Here is a 14,783-nt window from a genome sequence, read left to right on the forward strand (position 1 = left end):
CGGTAGCTCCACCCCTTTGCTTTAGAACCCATTGTTGCAGATAAAAGAGCTGTAGCTCCGCCCCTTTGCTTTAGAACCCATTGTTGCATCATCCAGTGGAACGTTCCATTTCGTTGCTTTAGAGGGACCATCCTGGGGCTGAACTGGTTTTCCCCATCCATGGATCTCTCTCTTTCCTTTATCCTCCCCTCCTCTTTGAGCTACTCTGTGTGGTGTGCAATTTGGAAAAAAAGGTGCAGAGGGTATTTGGGGTGGATATTGGAGGTTGGATTCGGGAAATGGTTTGACTTCACGACAAGTGGATTTGGGGGAGATGGCTGGGGAATAAAACTGGGTCACTCGTGACATATGTGGTGGTATTTATTAAGTATTCTCAAGCTTATTAAGTATTCTCAGGTGAGTAGAGGCTGGATGTCTTTGTCCGTTCCTTGTGCCGCCCTCTCTGATCCAACCCAAATGGCTTTTCGGTTGCATTGCTTGCAGATTTGGGTCACTTCCTAGTAAAATCCTCTCTGAGCAACTTGCCTCCACTCTCTTTTATTTGCATTATTTCTCAAATTGTCGATTTATCGCAGTGCCACCCCCCTTCCCTATTTTCTCTGTCTGAAATCCTCAATTTTCTTTAGTTTGGCCATAGTTTGAAATGGATCTCTGCTTCCTTCCCTGAAGCAACCCATATCTCTGAAGGAGATAAATGGTTTAGAAATAGGAAATATAGTTAAACAAGTACAAATATTCCATATATATATCTGCGGTTGAAATCCGTTTCTCAATTTTGTCACGGTCCTTCTTTTACAAAATAGGGGACTCTGCAAAGGAAGAGGTTATATTTTTTTCTTTTTCTTTCTTTTTTTTTTTTGCTTTTAGGTTGGTGTTTCGATCCTTGCAGTCTTGCTTAGACAGCTTGGGTAGAAGCCGCTAAAAGTTGTAAAGTACAGGGGGGAAAACCAGCACAAACATTCCTCTCAAAGGAGCAATTAATCATCATAATGCAAATGCATTTGGAGGGGGGGAAAGAGGCGTTGTGTATTCCCAAGGAAAGTTGTGCAATAAAAGAAAGTTTTCAGGGATTTAAAAAAAACATTTTTTTGAAGAAAAAAAATCCCATCTTTCATGAATATGGTACTGAAAAAAACATGGAGTGTTTTTTTTAAAGGAAGATTTTGATTTATTTTTTTTTTAGGATGGGCCTTCTCCAAAGTAAAGGCAAATTGCCTGTGACTAAAGTAATTGGAGCTCTCTCTCTCTGTGTGTGTGTGTGTGTGTTTTTTCTCAAACTAAAAAGTTTGGCAGTCAAGATAGATTCTCTGGAATCCATTTCCCTAAGCTGGAATCCATTCTCCCAACATCGCTGGCGAAACAAAACCCAAAAGCGCTGCCTCCTTTTTTTTTAAAACAACAACAACAACAACAAATCACGCATCCCTGTTTCACTGTGGTGTTTGTTGGTAACTTAGATTTTTCAGTTCTTTCTTTTCCATCTTTATTCTATTTAAAGGGCGCCTCTTTTTCCTGCCAGCCTAATTGGGACTGAGCCTCGCGGGGATTAAAGATTATATTATTATTATTATTATTATTATTATTATTATTATTATTATTATTATTATTATTATTATTATTATTATTATTATTATTATTATTATTATTTTATTATTATTATTAGTAGTAGTGGTAGTAGTAGTAGTAGTATTGGTATTATTAGTATTAGTATTATTTATTCGGTTCACGAGTCGCCCCCTCCCCGCCCCCCATCTTAACGAACGAGATCGGGGAAGGCGCCTCCCTTAATTCGGATTCCACGAGGAGGCACTTCCAGACCGATCCGATTTGAACAAACTTTCCAGAATTGCTTTCTAAACTCCCCCCAAAAAAACTCTTAAAGCGGGAACTGGAAAGGAAGGGGGGGAGGGACGTTTGTTAAAAGTCTCTCCCACCCCCTTTGGGTAAATCTGGCGACGTGTTGTATTCGGGGGGGGGGGGATATCTCGAGTTTGTTCCCGAAACGTCTGCAAAAAAAATAACCGAGCTCCGAGGCCACGGAGGATTCCTTCCCCCCCCCCAAAAAAACAACCCTGGGTTTGCAATCCACGCGGATTCGGCCGGCGGAGGGAACCAACGGGGGTGGGGGGAGAAGCCGCTGCCTGGTGAGCTTCGCCCGGGTAGAAAGGCGAGGCGGGGGCTTCTTCGCTCGCTCGCTCGCTGGCGGGGAGGATGGAGAAGCGCCCCCTTCCCCGCCCGGTGGCTTTTTTTGTGGGGCGGGGAGGAAGGATCTCGCCTTCTGCCCCCTCTGAAAAAGTCTCCCTCCTTTTTTGTTTTTCCTTTCTGGCTTTCCCGTTTCCTTCCTTCCTTCCTTCCTTCCCTTCCTTCTTTATTCCTTTTTCTCGTTCTTCCCTTCATCCTGTGTTTCCGTTTCTCTCCTTCCTTCCTTCCTTCCTTCCTTCCTTCCTTCCTTCCTTCCTTCCTTCCTTCCTTCCTTCCTTCCCCTTTCCCTTCCTGCCCTTTCTCGTCTTTTTGCCATCTATTTCCTTCCTTCCTTCCCTTTTCCCGTTTTTCCTTTTCTCTCCTTCTTGCCTTCCTTCCCTTCCTTCTTTTTCCTCTATCTCCCTGTTGCCTTCCTTCCTTCCTTCCTTCCTTCCTTCCTTCCTTCCTTCCTTCCTTCCTTCCTTCCTTCCTTCCTTCCTTCCTTCCTCTTTTTGCCCTTTCTCATTTTCCTTCCTCCCTTCCTTGGCTCCTGCTTTACTCTACCTTTTTCTTTCTCCTCTCCTCTTCATCCCTTTTAAAGGAATCGCCCTTCCTTCCCCCACCTTTAGGAATCTGTTCGCACGACACCCCCGCCCGATTCTAGCCAGCCAGCCAGAGCGAAAGCGAGAGCCGCTTATGCGCAGCCTGCCCAATTCACCTCAAGCGGGGGCAGCTTGGCATTCCAGTCGCCAGCGGACCTGCTCTCCTTTGTTCTTGGGGTCCGTCTCCCCCTTCTCAAGAGGGCTAGGGGGAGGATTCCATCGTCACCCAGCTCTCCACCCCAAAGCCGGGCCGCCGTGATCCCCAGACACCCCGCGGTCGTGACGGTCGACAGGCCCCTCCATTTAAGCCACCACCACCCCAAAAAAACCGAAAATACCATTCCCTCCCCCCCCCCCGAGCAAAATTGGGCATTTTTCTTTCTTTTTTTTTATTGAAAAGTTTTACAATACATTTTTTAAAAAGACAAAACCCCTCCCAACCCGTTCCCCTCTTCCCAAACCTCCCCAACACCTCCCTCCCCTCCCCCTCCCCCTTCCCCGACTTCCCAGAGCTCAATACAGGGTATAAAAATACAAACAATCATAGTCTACCTTAGGCAAACAACAATAAAATATTAAATCTATCGCACTTTAACTCTTATAAAATGACTACAAGCAATCTAAATATCACATCAATCCTTATTCAAATGCTAAATGAAACTTTTTAGTCCCATATTGGGCATTTTTCCTGGGCAAGAGGAGCGTCTTCTAATCCAGGCATTTGACCGACTTGGGGAGCGCCATTCTGCCTCCCCCCCCCCCCCCGTCTTAAACCTGCGCTGCCCGTACAAACCTGGAAGCCGGCGAGGCGTTCCGAAGAGGCGCCCGCCGTTGGAAGTTGGCAGCCAGGCGCAATTACGCACCTGCCGCGGGGAGCAACGTAGGTGGTGGAGGTGGCGGGGCCGGACACGGCCTCGGCCATCCCCACGGCCCTACGCCGAGCGCAAAAGCCGAAGAGCGCCTTGGCGAGCTGTCCGGTTCCCCAGCTCCGTCTTTTTCCCCTTGGGAAGAAAAAAAGCTGGCTAGGGCGCTGCGCCCCGAGCGCGCTTTCCCGAGTTGACCGCAGGACCGAAGGAGAAGCCGGTTGTTCCAAGCGAGGTTCTGGGCCTTTTTTCCCCCTGGGAGAAAGAAGGAGAGCTTGAGTCCTGAAGCTAGCCCAGGGCGAAGGCGCCTTGGTCGCCCATGCCCCTTTGGCTGAGAGGGGCCGGCTTGGTGAGCTGGAGGGTCCCTTGGCGGGGAGGGAGCTCTAAAGGGCTCTGTCGCGGCCGTTTAAAACAATAGGAGCTGCCCTCGCCCTTAGGATAAAATGTGCCCTTAGCGCTTCCCCTTAGATCTGCTCTTTTTCCCTAGAGATCCTCCCCAAAACCCAGGACGGCTGAGGACCAGCTGGTGCCTGTCCAAACGGGCATTATATCCAATATTCACTGGTCCTTCAAAACAGAGCGATTTATGCCTGGCCCGGGTGAAGCCTTTTCACTTTGAAAGCAAACAAAACTAGCCTGAATGAGGTGCTTGGATCTCCTTTGGGATGCTCTGGGACGGGCGGTTCTCCAAGGACAGTTTCATGGCTTACAATGACAGCAGGCTAGTCCTCGGGATGTCAAAAGAGGAAGGAAAAAATTGGGAAAGCTGCATTTTAGTCTTTTAGTTTCCTTCCTTCCTTCCTTCCTTCCTTCCTTCCTTCCTTCCTTCCCCAGGATCATGGGGAAATGTCCTTTTCATTTAATCTTCTAGTTTTAGACATTTGCTCCTTCCTGATCCCCAGGCTGATTCTTCAGACTGACCAATGTCTTAGCCTAGCCTGTAAAACCAACCCATGAACCAGATTTTGTGGTTCAAAAATTGTCAAGTTTGTCAACATAAGGGCATTCATTTATGACGGCCAACTTCTTTAGTTCAGGACTGCGTACGCTAAAATTCTCTCTCAAATTCTCTCCTTGGCTACCAGGGAATAACCCCCCCCCCCCGCTCAATTTCCTGAGCCTTTATTCTGCGTAAACTGTGATTTAAATTTGCAGTGGAGCAGAGGCCTCACAATGAAAGAGCTAATAATACACAAGCCTTGTAAAAGGCAACCAGTATTTCAGTGCAGACCTATAAGAAGTTTAGGATATATGATTGGAAAATGCAGGAAACCTTGTCTAAAGCGAAGTCCCAGGCTGACTTTTGAAGGGGGAGTGGGAGAAAGCTCCACAGGGCTCTCTGTAAGATACGTTTTGTCCTTCAAATAAATAAATAGGTCACTAAAACCATTTGTGGTTTATCTGGACGTCTGTACTTGGCTACTAAGCCTGGGACATTTTCTAAAGCATAAAATTGATGCAGCTTAAAATCGGGGGAGGGAAATAAAGAGACACCCGGTTGTTGTTCCTCTCCTCCCCCCCCCCAGTACCTTAACAACACATTCAAAATTGGGCTGCTTCTTTCTGGTGTGAAGGAATTTAAACTCAACTCTGAGAAACCGGAATTTGAGTTCAGTGTAATCCTGAATTCTAACTAGGAAATGGGATTTCCCCCCCCTTTTCTTAACGCCAAAAAAATATTCCTTTCAAATACATAGTTCATTTCAGTTCTTGAGCCTCAATAGTTTTCCAGCGGGATTTTTCCTTCCCTTTTGTTAGCATAATAAAAATATCCTTTGCGAATAAATAGTTCGTTTCAGTTTGGGGGCCCTCTTAGTTTTTCCTATATGCTGCCTTCCTCAACTCATCTCCTTTACTGTGTCCCTCTCCCATCGCCACACACAACAAGACACACACACACACACACACAACACAGGGCAGTGTTTTTGTCACACATTCTCGAGTGTGCAAAGTGACAATCCCAATTCCATATTGGTTCTACAGTCAATCTATGTGTAGGGTGCCCAGAGATGGTGTTGTTTTTTTGTTTTTTAAAAAATTGATTTAATCTTTTTTTTTAAAAAAAAAAATCTTCTCCTCTGCCTTTTTGACTTTGGGGCTGTTTCTAATCTCAGCCCCTTTTCTTTTCTCCCGGCCTTTCTTTCCCACTTCACGCTTGTCACTAAAATTTAAGGCTGTCTTTGTGCCCGGAGTGGGTTAAAACATGGTCACTTCAATCGACGCGACATAATATGACTTTGCAAGTGGTCTGCCAGCAGACAAAAGACGACATTTCTGGTTATACATTAGCTTTTGTCTAACATTCAGGAGGTGTCATCTCCCCCCACACACTGCCCAAAGATTCCCCCCCCCAAAAAAAAGGTTTGGCAGGGGTGGGCTGTTAAGAGAGAAAACTATGTGCATTTCATAGCAACAACTCCAAAATCCTCTGCTATGGAAACCATGGAGGAGGGGTCTGTGTGTAATTGGTAAGGAGTGGATGGAGAGTATAAATATTGGGGCTTTCTGGAAGACCTAGCTGAATAGTTGCATCCATGAATGCCTTTTTTCCCCCCTTCCTCTGTCTCTTTCCCGCTTGCAAATATTGTCTCTCCAAACGGGGACTTCTGTCTTCAACATGTCCATTTAGGAAAGCTTTAAAGATGGGCCTTTAAAAAGACATTTAATCTGGAGCAGAGCCGAACCGGGAGGGCTAGGAATTGAGGTTCAATTGATAAAAAGCACACGTGCCATTTGGAATGCCTCTGCACCAAGTGACCGAACGCATTTGACAAAATACATTTTTTTCCGTAAGCTTTTTTGTAAGTAATTCTCGGAGTCACTGAGACCGAGTGGACAGCCTGTATAAACTCGCTAAATAGATAAATAAATACTTTTTGATATTGAGCGGGCAGGATATTTCCATGTGGCCTCGAAGAAGCTTGTGCACGTCGTTCTCTCATGTCGTGTTTCTAACTGTCAAATAATTTGCCCTTTTCGATTCTCCTTTCTCTTGGGAGGTTTCCTAAAGCTGCAAATACTGGACCTAAACTTAACCCACAATCGCAATAATTTGCATCATGCATACATAATATCTTTATTGAATTTCAAAACAGATAAAATTCAGAATCGTAGTAAAAAGTTAGAAAGAGGGGGGAAAGGCAAGAAAAAGCAGAATTACAGGAAAAGAAAAAAAAAGATATGGGTTAAGATATGGGGAAAGAGTAACTTCCAATGTGTTCAGTTCAGATACATAATAAAATAGCTTCTTCCTCTAGGTTTAAACAAAAAAATAAATAAAAGTGCAGCATGTAAAACATACATAGCAACCCAAAGCAATAACAATACACAATATTTCTAGAATCAAAATTGATCTAGTCATCAAATTCCTCCAACTCTGTTTGCATTGTGAGCTACAAAAGATTTGTGCAGGATTTTTTTGGGAAAGGATCTGGCTGGTTTTTCCTCTTAGTGTTGTCCCAATCTTGTTTTTATCAATTTTAGTTACGATATAAGTATACAAAAGTGGTTTTTTTCGAAAGGCAACTTGGACTTCTTCAATTCAAACGTCTTCAATTCTGGATGAGAAGCGGAATGTCTTCAAGGAAAAACAAAGAAAGTTTGAAAAAAGCAGCCTTGACACCCTTTTCTGGAAATATGTCCTTTCTGAGCTGAAGTGATTCTTCTGTGTGGCCACATCAAATCTTTATGGCTAGTTAGCCATTTTTTTCCCCTCCTGGTTGTTTATTTTCACTTCTCTGCTGTCCTCCTTCTGGGGCATCCGATGCTTGTTTAACTGGAAGATTTGTAGACTATTAACAAGCCCTGAATATTTCATTCAAAGGCTTTGCTTGCAAAGAGAAAAAACTTTACCAATAAAGGAGAATATTCGTAGCTGATTGAAATGAGAGCTCCTTGCTGCTCTTTGAACTTGGGGCTTTTCCTGCAAATGCTTCATTACCCCAACTGGGTAAAATCATCAGAGAAAAGGTTTAAATTCTGTGGGGGTAAGGCTAGGCTGTAAAACGTTTGGCCTGTTTCAGAATTCAAACGTTAGACTTAAAACTCGCTTTAAGAGTGGGGATGGAAGGGAGGGAGAAAGAGAGAGAAAGAATGAAGTATTGTTGGAAGCTAGCAACGAAATGCGATCAAATTTGGCACCTCTACAGGGCAAATGACTGCAAGTTACTGTATGTCCTTTGATCTCCTGTGTAATAATCTATAACTTTGCAGCAATTGGTTGTGTAGGTGTTAGGAGGAGTCAGTGAATGCTCTTGCCTGGCTTAAAAGTACAATGGTGTGTGGGATTTTGTAATCGCTGTTTTGATTTTGCGGCATGACTGCAAAGAGGCATGAACAAAGCAAAGATCACAGCTTCGCCTTTTGTTCTAACCTGTGCTGGCTTTCTTGAGCTTTGGAACAAATATCTTTAATTACTGTAAAGAGACCTCCTAATAACTACTGCAGAGTTATTGTCTACCCAAGTCAAGAACCTATGCAAATTTATCTGCATGGTTGAGATACATTTTCTTTCTAGATTAGCCATAGGCTAATGTAGCGTGCGGAAACGAGGAAGCCAACACTGAAGCAACAAATGAGATTTTTTTTTAAAAACAAAACAAAACACAAGTACGAATGTTTTCATGGCAACTTTAAGCGTGTTCAGAGGTGATTACTGACACTGGCCAAATATTTGCAAGGTTGCAATTATTTGCATTAATGAGTGAAAACAAATATGTGTGACAGATGAAAAATATCAGCAGACACACGTAAAAAAATCGGGACAGGCAAACAGTGTACACCTGCAAGGAAGCCCAGCAGTGTTAAAAAAAAGTCTTTCTTCCTCTGTTTGTCTTTGTGTGTGTGTGTGTGTGTTTTAAAAAAAACACACAACCTAGATCTACACATGGTTAAGTGAAACCTGGGTCTAGAATCGGCGATATTTCCCTGGTTGAATGCAACCTAGGTTTACAAATGGCTACATTTCCCTGGTCAAATTCAACCTAAATGTGCAAATGGCTATGCTTCCCCAGAGGGAATTGCTTAGGAATAATTTAGTGCACCAGACATTTCATAGGAGCTAGAAAAGGCCTGGGCATCAAGAAACCATATCAGTAAGTGGAATGGAATGGCTTGTCTCCAGAAGTTGTGGGCGCTCCATCAGTGGAGTTTTTCAAAAATTGCCTGGACAGCCATTTGACCAGGATGGGTATAAGTTCTCCTGCTGTGAGCAGGGGTTGGACTAGAAGACCTCCAAGGTCCCTTTCAGCCCTAGGTTCTATTTAACATTGCTGGGCCTATAAAAATCTTTTTTAAAAAAATGGCTTCCGTTTTTCTAAGGCAAAGGCTACCTTGAGAAGCCTGTGTGAGGGTAAAACTCTCAAGGTTGTTTAGCTCTTCTTAAAGCCTCACTAACTGGTGGAATGGTATTCCCGGGTTGAGCCCAAATAAAAAGATATTAACTTGTTTTGGCCTTTTGTTCGATCGCAGCGGCTTGTCTGACAAGACAAGCTAACCTGCTGCGTGGGTTTCTACTCTTAGTCCAGCCGGAGGACAGCAGGAGGCCAGGCGGATAAAAGCAAGGGAAGAAAGAGCGCCGTAAATTCCATTTCTCCCTCCAAAGTCACTCGCTTGAAAAATGTAACTGGGTACATATGAAACGTACGCGCTTCTAAAATCCCCTTTCTTGTCCTCTCGTCCTCCCGTGCTTTCTCCCAGCTCCTTGGGGGGAAAAAAGGCTGATTGTGTTATTCGGTTTTTCTCACCCAGAGATGGGGGTTTCGCTTTGAAAGCAATGCTTTTTTCTTTTTTCCTTTACCAATGGCTTAGAAATTTGGGATCTGTTGTGGGAATGGACTTTGCCTAGAGAATATATGGTCAAAGCGGAACTCTGCACCTTCTCCAGTCGTGTGTGTTTCTTGCTTGGGGCAATTTATTTATTTTATTTATATCCCGCTTTTTTGTTTTTTAATAAACGGTTCAAGGCGGGGAATGTTGTCTAATGCTCTTTCTTCCTGCTATTTTCCCCACAACAACAACAGCCCTGTGAGGTGGGTTTGGGGACTAGAACTCATCATCGCCTGGTGATTGGGCCAAAGTCACCCAGCTAGCTTTCACGCGTAAGGCGGGACTAGAACTCACCGTCTCCTGGTGATTGGTCCAAGATCAACCAGCTGGCTTTCATGCCTAAGGCGGGACTAGAACTCACTGTCTCCTAGTGATTGGCCCAAAGTCACCCAGCTGGGTTTCAAGCCTTAAGGCAAGTCTAGAATTCACCGTCTCCTAGTTTCTAGCCAGGAGCCTTAGCCACTGTACCAAACTGGCTCTCTGATCTTTCCGCAGCACCCAGATATTTTTATAATACTAAATCTGGCAGTCAGATCCAAGGTAGGGCAACATATTCTGGAAGCCAGATTTGAATACTTCAGATAAATCTGAGTTGTGGTCTCTTGGGTTAAAATCCTAGCCTAAAGCCCTTTTGTGGTCCGCAATGATGCGGGTGCGGGGGACCTTGTAGGGTTAACACCATGACTCCAGGGTTTAGTGGACTGATTCAGACAAAGCATGGAGCTGATTCATTGACTGTGAAGACTGGGTCTGAAGTGTATTGCAGGGGAGGAAAGGGAGAGAGCCATATGAAAGTTTTTGTCAAAGCAATCCATCCAATCCTAAACAAACTTCGAGATTACATAATATACAAACTGAGGTTTTGGTCTCATTTCATCCAAGTGTGATAAAGCAACACGTAGCCTGTGATATATTTGCAGCAAATTGCATTAAAAGAAAAGCACGGTTGACACGGTCACCTTACAGATATTATGTTGATAGCATTAAGATAAGTTAGGTGCTCGAGTTGTCTCTAAATCTAATTTGCGCTTAAGCCAAGAGGGAAAGCGTGCAGGCTTTTTAAACATTGTTTTTTTCCTCTTTTTCGTCTTCCACATTTTTTTTTAAATAAAAGTAAGATAACCTGGGTTTTTCCTCCCTAATTCTCTTGTTCAGTAAAGCAAACATACACTGGACAGCCTTGAATATCTGGGTTGTAATTACAAAACGCAACCCTTTGCTTGATTACTTGGGAACGCAGCAAGAAAAGTGCTTAGGACCACATTAAATGGGAGATGTTTTTCAGCTAGGGGAAACCCATGAGCTTCAACTGCTGGAATCCAGGACATTTTCTGTTGGATTTCTCCACTGGAATAATTGTAGGAGAAGTGAGGGTTGAAGAGAATATCTTTATTATTATTATTATTATTATTATTATTATTATTATTATTATTATTATTATTATTATTATTATTTTTAAGGGATGGTATGAAAATAACTTCCGAGAACGGCATTCTTTTTACAAAATAGTTTAAAGAGATCATTAGGAGCTCTTTGGAATAAAGGGTCTCGCTTAGCAACAGAAATCTGGGGCTCAAATATGGCCATACGTCGAGGACCGCCTTGCCTTGGCAAACGGAAGCAGACAGAAGAAACTTGACTTTGGCCATGAACGGTATATGGAATGTTTGCGCAGAATTCAAAGGCATGTCAGAAAGAGAACTTATTGCCCAAATTTCATTCCTACATATACGAGATTCTTTGACAGTATCGAGCACAGATCAAGAGCTTCTTGCGTGATGCGTGTGTTCCAGGAGCAAAAGTCTGCAGGCAAAACTCGGATGCTTTTTATTGATGATCTCTGCCTTCCGTTTGTCCCGGTTAAAGCAGCTGGAATGTGCCTTGAGTTGAACGTGCCTTTTGGAGACGCCCTTGGTTCCCAGCAGCCATGTTAAGCTGAACATCTCAAGAAGGAATTCCGTACAGACAGTTGACCCTGGATTAGCCTAAATCCCCAGAACTAAGTTACAAGGGCTTGGGAGCTTAACCCAAACTGTTATGCCCTGATGATGTTCCCTAGTTGGGCAATGAAACGTCTGCAAGAAAAGCACCAAGCTGAAGGAAACGATTCCACTGGGTTGATTGCTCTTACTGCTAGGGATGTTCTTCTTAGTTCTAGGGTCTAGGCTGCTTCTTGGTTAGTTTCCATCCGTTGTTTCTCGTCTTGCCTTTTGGTGCTTTGGAAAAAGCTATGATGCATTCAGAAGTTCTGTTAAGGTACAGGGAGCCGAGGGGTGGACCAGCAGATCTCCAAGCTCCCTTCCAACTCTGTTATTTTGTTAAAGTTGGGGAAAGTAAGTTCTGCTTTGCTTCCTTCCAACTCCCTGGAGACCCTGTGCCCAGCGAAAAGTTCTGCCTTCTTGATTTACTAACAAGCCCTCTTAAGCATGAATTTAAAAAGATCAGACAGATTTAGTAGATTTAGATTAGTAGATTCAGAACTACTAATTACTCATGAAGTGGCAACATTTCTTTCCGGGAGATGTTTAGCAGGAAACAAATGGAATTGAAGGTGATGTAATAATAATAATAATAATAATAATAATAATAATAATAATAATAATAATAATAATAATAATAATAATAATAATAATAATAATAATAATGATGATGATGATGATGATGATGATGATGATGATGATGTTGGAAGGGACCTTGGAGGTCATCTAGTCCAACCCCCTGCTCAGGCAGGAAACCCTACACCATTTCAGACAAATGTCCTGTCCAGTCTCTTCTTAAAAACTTCCGGTGTTGGAGCATTCACCGCTTCTGGAGGCAGGTGGTTCCACTGGTTAGTTGTTCTGACTGTCGGGAAGTTTCTCCTTAGTTCTAGGTGTAGATGTTCATGTAGATGTTCATCAAAGTAGTTCTGCTGTTGGCCTAGAAAATGCAAACAGATGAATGTTGTTGTTTATGACCTTTCCATTCTAATTTTAACTGCTCTTTTTCCTCTGCTCTGTTGCTTTTCTTTCCTTTTTCTTGGAGTGACGGCCAAAGGTTCAGGTTACATAAACCTGATGGGTTATTTCCTCCCCCACTTTCAATTTTTCCCGAGTGCAAATATTTGGTATGTGGTTTTTGCAACCAGAAGAGTAAAACGAAAATGCTCTGCTGTTTCTGGTAACAATGTGATGGGAGACAGTTTTACAAATACTGATTTAGCCAAGGATTTTATTTCAGAAACCGGAAGAGAGAGTTTTCGGTGGGGTGTAATTTTTGAAGATGTTGAAGTGGGGTTAAGAAGAGTCCATCCTCATAGACTTACAGGTGAATTTGGACCAGTCCCTTTCTCTCATTCTGGCCTGCATTGCTGGGTTGTTGTGATGCTCATAAAACGAAGGAAGGTTCTGACATGGGCTGTTTTAAGTCATGAAGAGAAAAGGCTGACCGTGGGCCTAACAAATGAATAAATGTTTATAGACCTGATCATATATATATATATATATATATATATATATATATATATATATATATATATATATATATATATATTCATATATATTAATGAGTTGAAGAGTTTAGAAATTGAAAAAACAAACAAACAGCTGCTTCTCTGTGAAGATTGCCTGGTATGTGGATCCGTCTCGGTGCCGTGGTGATAACACCAATATTTTATTATCCTTTTATTATTATTACTCACTGTTTTATGGAATTTGTGTCTGAGCTGGAGTTTAAAGTAGTGTGGGTTTTCTTGGTGCTGTAAAACACGGAGAGTTGGCTCCACTTTGCCAAGAACAAAGAGAGTGTGGACAAGGGGTTGGACTAGAAGACCTCCAAGGTCCCTCCCAGCCCTAGGATTCCATGTTCTGTATCTGTTCCCTGGTTATTTTTAAGCCTATTCTTTCACTATCAACTCTAGCTAGGCATGGAGCGTGCTATGAAGAGACTGGGAAGAACTATTTTGCAGGAGGAAAATAAGACAAGATAGTTCTTGGATACTTTGCTCGGGATTCTGAGCAACTTCGGGGGAAAAAAGACACGGTTTGCCTCAACTTGTTTCACAACTTAGGAGCATTAGACGAAGCTGCTGGGAATCTTTCCTTTTATGTGCAAGCCTCAGGGGTTGTCAGAGCGCGGTTCTCAGCTGACAAACCTTGGTTTGGGAGCTTCAAATGTAAGGGGGACTTCACTTCAAAATCTCCTTGCAGCGCAGCAGCGTGAGTGTATTTTTTAATATAGGAAAGCATCGTTCTAATGCGTTGTCTCCCCCCCCCGGAACACAAAGCAAGTGGTAGATTCCAGAGGCACCATATGATGTTGCTGATCATGAAGCTTATCTATGGTATATAGAGCAACAAAAACATAGAGGTTTCAGTTTAACTTTAGCTGACTAGCTTCTAGCTTGACTGGATTCTAGATTCTAGCGATAAAAGTTCTGAACGGCAACTTAATGTATGGTTTTGACCTTCTGTGCCTGACATTAATCTAGCCAACTCAAGTTCAGCACTAAATTGGCGCCAGAAAAGAGTTGATATAGACTCAAGAGGGGTTGGGGTTTGAACCGTTTGTGGCAACGTAACAACTCTAAGCTTATGAACCACTTAACTCCGCCCTCCAGCTCTGCCTGCTCTTTTCTCCCACGGATGCAAAAGTGATGTCTCAGTTTTGTCCTTCTTCAAACAACATGGTTTGATGCACCAAAAGTGAACCCTAAGATACTGAAAGTGTGCATGGGGAGCTTACTCAAGCTGAGAAGAACATTTCTTGACTCATGTTTAAATGCCTATGCCTTTGGGAAACAATGGCAGATTTAAAGGTGGGTGGGGAAGAGCGTTATTCAGAGCGTTATTCCTTTAGGGATAATCTGCTAAATCTGTTTGATAAATGGATCTGAAGGAAGCAGGGCATGGAGCTTAGAGTCAGCTGTCAGTAGGGCTACCAATTTGGTCTCTGAGATCTTTTCCTTTTCTGAGACGACACTCGGATAGCCTTCGTGGAATTATTCTTTGCAGAAGAAGATTGACAGGCCAAATAGATGATTGCTTGATGGAGTAAATAAAGGGATTCAAAAGCAGGGGGAAGCAGGGGGCTTTGAATTCACCCTCACTAGTGACTCCTCCTGAATTAGGAATGCAGCTCACCTTTTCAAATAAAAAAAGAAAGAAATAGTTCTTTAAAAAATAAAAATAAAATAGTCATTAATAAAATCAGACAAGATGGCTTGGCGCTATCTTGGCTGACCTTGGACGCTAACCACACTGGACCTGATTGATGCTCGGATGGGAAACTACTGGAGAAGCCCAGGGCTAATTTGGGAGATTTAAAAAAAACT

The 14,783-nt window shown here is 43.0% G+C and overlaps 1 protein-coding gene across 7 annotated transcripts in view; it reads left to right on the forward strand.

Annotated features, from left to right (window-relative positions):
* LMX1B (LIM homeobox transcription factor 1 beta) overlaps nucleotides 1-14,783 on the forward strand; it is a 92,618-nt gene that overhangs the window by 3,698 nt on the left and 74,137 nt on the right. The gene's annotated exons all lie outside the window — the stretch shown is intronic.

This window comes from Vipera berus (genome assembly GCF_964194415.1).
Source record: "Vipera berus genome assembly, chromosome: 15".
Classification (NCBI taxonomy): domain Eukaryota; kingdom Metazoa; phylum Chordata; class Lepidosauria; order Squamata; family Viperidae; genus Vipera; species Vipera berus.